This window comes from Fragaria vesca, linkage group LG3, assembly GCF_000184155.1.
Source record: "Fragaria vesca subsp. vesca linkage group LG3, FraVesHawaii_1.0, whole genome shotgun sequence".
In the NCBI taxonomy this organism is placed as follows: domain Eukaryota; kingdom Viridiplantae; phylum Streptophyta; class Magnoliopsida; order Rosales; family Rosaceae; genus Fragaria; species Fragaria vesca.
Genome location: NC_020493.1, coordinates 27,072,546 through 27,077,645, shown reverse-complemented (window position 1 = coordinate 27,077,645; position 5,100 = coordinate 27,072,546). Strand labels below are relative to the sequence as shown.

Sequence of the window (5,100 nt, the reverse complement as noted above, 5' to 3'; positions counted from 1 at the left end):
TTGAATCTTGGTATATTGTTTTGCAGGGAACTCTTGATTTAATTACAGATACTAGTATCATTCTCAACTGCTGCAAGTAAAGGCTCGTTTGATTGGAGTCAGAAAGGATAGCTAAGTGTAGCTGGAAGTTTCATGATCGTTTAAGTCCAAGAGAAACTAATTCAACCAGTTACTTGAAATTGTGTAGGATGTACCTGTAGGAAAATTTGTGTAGGATGTACCTGTTGGGAAATTCTGAAATTATTTATTGTCTCATCTTGGTTATAGAGATTGTTATTAGTATCAGAATAAAAATAAACAGAGCTTGCCTCTTATTCTGAAATGAAAAATGTGACTTATGATTCAATTCTCAATTACAGAATTCATATGCAGTATACTTTGGTGGATAAAAATTAAAATATATACCTGACATTCAAATTGATTCACAATCACAGGTTACAATCATATTGCAAAAAAAGTTATACAAGTTCTAACATGTGGATTCATACATGTACAAGTTCCAAAAGAAGATACAAGATACATCATGCAAAACAACCCAAATTCATGGATATTCATTGCATTACATATCAAAAGGTTTGCAAGTATGCTGAATCAAAATAGAAGAAAGATCAGCTTCATCCTTTACATGCTTAGTGGTGTTTCATTTGATTGTTTAGTGAGTGCTGTCGCCTTGTCTTCTCGTAAGATTCATTTGTTTTTCCTTCTTTGGAACATACAAATTGTTTGCAAGTAATCTCTCCAGCCAGTCACCTTACTTCTCTTATTTGAACCCATTCTCACACAAAAACCAACCCTCTTTCAATATATGTCAATGTAAAAGTAACAGGCCTCCTCTGTTTATTCTAATTCCTGGCCAAACTGAAGTTTTGGTGCACCCATCATAAAGCTGCATGTAGAATATATTACAAACACGATAGTGAATAGAAATTCACCATAAGAAGCAAACACATAACATTAATAAGAAAGAAGTTTAAGACTAAACACAATTCCAAAAACTTAGAATTTACTTGTATTGTAATTGAGCTCTTCAAATATTGAATTGCATATTAACAACAAAGCAATGAGCTCGTTATTAAACAAACCTATATCAGGATTCAGTCTTTGATTAAGATATGGCTTTACAAAAAGTTTATATAAAACAAATTTCCGACGGTGAAATTAAGAAATAGGGACTGGAATCATGGTATCTTTTTTATGGGTCCGATTTTGGGTTTTGAAATAGAACACCAGCAATGAAATTATCAAACAAAATACACAAAATACAATAGCTCCATGATTCACCAAACTGAAGAAGAAGAAGAAGAAGAAGAAGAAGAAGAAGAAGAAGAAGAAGAAAGAGGAACGCCTAAAATCGCGAGAGTAAAATCTAAGAAAAATACCTTCAAGTCTTCAACGATAGATCGGCCTTATGACGATGAAGACGAATCAATGATGATATGGGGGACGCTCATAGGAACTGTAGATAGACTGAGATTTGAGAAGAGAGAGGAGGAAGATCGTGCGTGGGAGTCGTCTTTTGGCAGAGTAGAGAGACGATATTGGGTGCTTGGTGAACGTGATTTGGGTTTTACAAGTTTGATTTTCTATCCGTTTGATCAGTTCAGTAAAGGTCTGATGGCTGAGATGGTTTCGTCCCTTTCTGTCCCGTTAATTGCGTCCCGCAGGTGAGCGGGCCTGGTTGAATTATATGGTGAGTCAAGGTGTCTTTTCGTCACCTTCAATGTCTTGGTTGATCTATAAGGTAAGGCAGGTTGTGGATGCCCAAAGTCCCAAACTATGATTGAGACGATGATTGAAAAACATATTGAACCTACTGAGGGGTGGCGCTTAGTGTAGGTCTGAGAGGGTCCAGACCCTTAACATTTCTAAACAGTCTAATTAAATTTTATGTTTTATTTTAATTGTTAGTTTTTTTTTTTTAAATTATTAATAAACCCTCCTTGATTTCTGAATAATCTAATTAAGCTTCATAATTTATCTTAATTGTAGTCATTTCTTGTTAAATAATAATTGATAGATCACCAATAAATTAACGAAATGAACGATTTTGATAGAAAGTTTTCTATCAGTTCTTTCCTTTTAGGTTATATTATGTTTATTATATCAAATTTGAAATGGTTATTCATATATTTTCCTTCTTTATCTTCAAAGAGTATAATATAATTTTATTATTCATTTGCTACCGTTTAAGTTTTGGACCCCCCCAACTCTTGAATCCTAGTTCCGCCACTGCCTATTGTGGTTACTTATAGAGTTATAGTTCACTTATGGACGGTTATTGTTTGCGAGAAGAGATGAAAAAGGCAAAATAAGTATTTGATCTAATGGTTCAGAAGGGCTCTATGGTCATTGTTCGTAGTTGTAATATATTGATAAACGGATATTACAAGAGTAGAAATGTCGATCGGGCTTATAAGGTTTTCAAGAGAATGAATTGTTGGGAGCTGGTTCCTGACACCGTCACCTATACCACTCTTATTGACGGTTTTTACAAAGCAGGGAGGATACAAGAGGCAGAAAAGTTGTTATCTGAGATGCAAGTTTGTGGCCAACTTCTAAATGTTCAAACTTACGTTGTTATACTTGATGGCTTATGTAACAACCAACAACTTTCTACGGCACTGGAACTGCTTAGAGAGATTGAAGGCAAGAAGTTGGAACTAAATATTATAACTTACAATATAATCATTGAAGGTTTGTGCAAAGATGGGAAAATGGATTCTGCAAGGCATGTCTTCTCTGGTTTGTCATCAAAGCATATTCAACCTGATGTTCGGACATATACCATAATGATCAGTGGACTTTGTGAAGGTGGCCTTTTAAGTGAAGCTGAAAAGTTGTTGACAAAAATGGAGGAGAAAGGCTGTTCTCCAGATGGTTGTACCCATGCCCCGTCCTGGCAATGCGCTGGCACCGAGCCCAGATCTGAAGGGGGCATTTTTTTTTTCATTTATTATACATACATATATATATAGGTGTAATTAATATAATAAAAATATGAAACCACAATTATAGGGTTTCTACGAATCCTATTGTCGTTCAAGTTCTCTCTTCTCCTCATTCTTGCGTTTTCTTTATTTCTCAAAGAAAAATATTCTTTTAGTCTCTTCTTCTCTCTCAAACTCTTAATCTTATGATTCTTCTCTCAAATTCAAATACACATTGTAGCAATAAAAGAGCTCGATTGGAGATTGATGTTTTTCGGAACTAAATTTTTTTTGTCTTTTCTCTTTATAAATTACTCATGATCCTTAGAAATTTTTCATCCTCTCTCAATTTCACATCTCCTCGCACAATCAAGTTTTCAAAGACTGATATTCAAATTCTTCTTTTGGGTTGAAAAAGGTTGCTTCGAATCTCTTTTTTTTTCTTTCTGACATTGCACTTGACTAGGTTTAGAACCTCAAAAAATTGATATTTTTTTAAATTTAAAAAAAAAAAAATTTATACAAAGGGGCACATTTTTTTTCCCCGCACCGGGTCTTGGATCCTTTAGGACCGGCCCTGGTCGTACCTATAACACAATCATCCAAGGTTTTTTCAATAACAATGAGTCGTCAAGGGCTACAGGACTTCTTATATAATAAAACGATAAGGAAAAAACTACTTTTGCGCTCTTCTCCTAAAGTTTCGTGAATTTCGTTTTTGCCCTACATTTGTTAGTAATTGCAAAACTGTCTTCACATGTCCACCTATGGTGTTGCATGTTATCGTTGCTGCGTGGCCTCTTGCTGCTGTTCCGTTAAACCCAGTCTCCACGCATCTGTCTCACGCATGATGGCGGAAACGAAGAAAAAGGCTGACCGATCCCGATCAAATTCGAGCCAGGGTGAAAGAACATCGATCTGGGTAATTGGATTTTGACCGAGATCAAAAGAAAAGAGAGAAGAGACTGAGTCTGAGGCCAAATACAAATATATGCCTATCGGCATAGATCTTCCTTTTGCCGAATCTCCCTTTTCATCGGTGTCAAAGGAGTTGTGCAGACGAAGCACTGTCAATCTGAGTCTATCTATTTTTGGGTTTACCAGTACCTTTGCCTTTTCAGGTTTGTACTTTTTCTTTGTTTGCGTTTAGATAATTTGGTTGTTTTAATCGGTGATTTCATAAATTGACAAGTAACGGGTTCGTGTGAAGAGATTGGAGGATTTAGATGTGCTCTAGGTTGGTTTTTTATGTACGTGCTTGATTAGTTTTAGTTTGGTTTCGTGGGTGTTTGAGGGTTTCCTCGAATTTTACAGTTTTGGGAGAGAGCTACATCGTTCCTAATTAGCTGAGACCGAGATTGATTGAGTTATTGGTTTGGATTCAAATTTGTAGTTTGGTAAATTTTGAATTTCGTACAGAAACAGGTGTATATGAGTGAGGCTTTGTTACTATGCATCTCAATATATGGCAGACCAAAGATGTTTTGTCTGAATAGTTATATACTCAAAATCATCTTTTGCCAAAACCATGTCAGTATTTTGTTTCTATATCACTGTCTCCATCTGAAATTGATTGCCTTTGTACTAATTCTTCTCCTTTTGTTTCTTTGGATTGGATATGATTGGAATTACAGGTGCTTTTCCTCGCTAATATAAGGCCATGGCTGGAGTTGAAAAAAAAAAGAAGAAGTGGGATTCGAGAGTGAGAGACTATAGGTAGAGGGCCTTGGTGAGGATTCTTCTTTGCTACGTTATAATTTCATTTGTTGTCCAAAAAGTATTACTGAATCTATGTCTTTTGAATTTAGCCCTTATTGGGACATGTTGTATATTTCAATTTCATTATTAGTGAACACAGGCATGACCTTCCTTATTATTCCAAGAAATAATTTGACACTGCTGAAAGTGAATCAGCCTGCCTCCCTTATTATTTTTATTGGCGGCTTTTCTTTTGAATTTTCATTACGTATTTTTTTATTTAGTAATTTTGATGGCAGTTATTTTGTTCTGGATTTGAGGTGAAGTGTTGTTTTCAAATGTTGAGTTAAAATGATAGTGTTCGAGTGTTAGTTTCTTTTTATATTGTCACTGTTTTAGTTTGCTTATATTTGGATTGATCTTCTATGTTTCTTTTCAAATGTTGGATGACTTTATTTATTAAGCTATTGTTTTC

The 5,100-nt window shown here is 35.1% G+C and overlaps 2 non-coding genes across 2 annotated transcripts; one reads left to right on the top strand and one right to left on the bottom strand.

Moving 5' to 3' along the window:
• Positions 1-380: 380 nt before the first annotated feature.
• LOC101300893 lies at positions 381-1,520 on the bottom strand. Its single transcript, XR_184336.1, has 2 exons — positions 1,380-1,520; positions 381-886 (listed from the first exon to the last, which is right to left on the bottom strand). It is a non-coding gene; the product is annotated as an uncharacterized LOC101300893 (transcript).
• Positions 1,521-3,797: 2,277 nt separating this feature from the next.
• On the top strand, positions 3,798-4,862 carry LOC101300231. The gene is made up of 2 exons (XR_184333.1): positions 3,798-4,048; positions 4,562-4,862. It is a non-coding gene; the product is annotated as an uncharacterized LOC101300231 (transcript).
• The last annotated feature ends 238 nt before the right edge of the window (positions 4,863-5,100 follow it).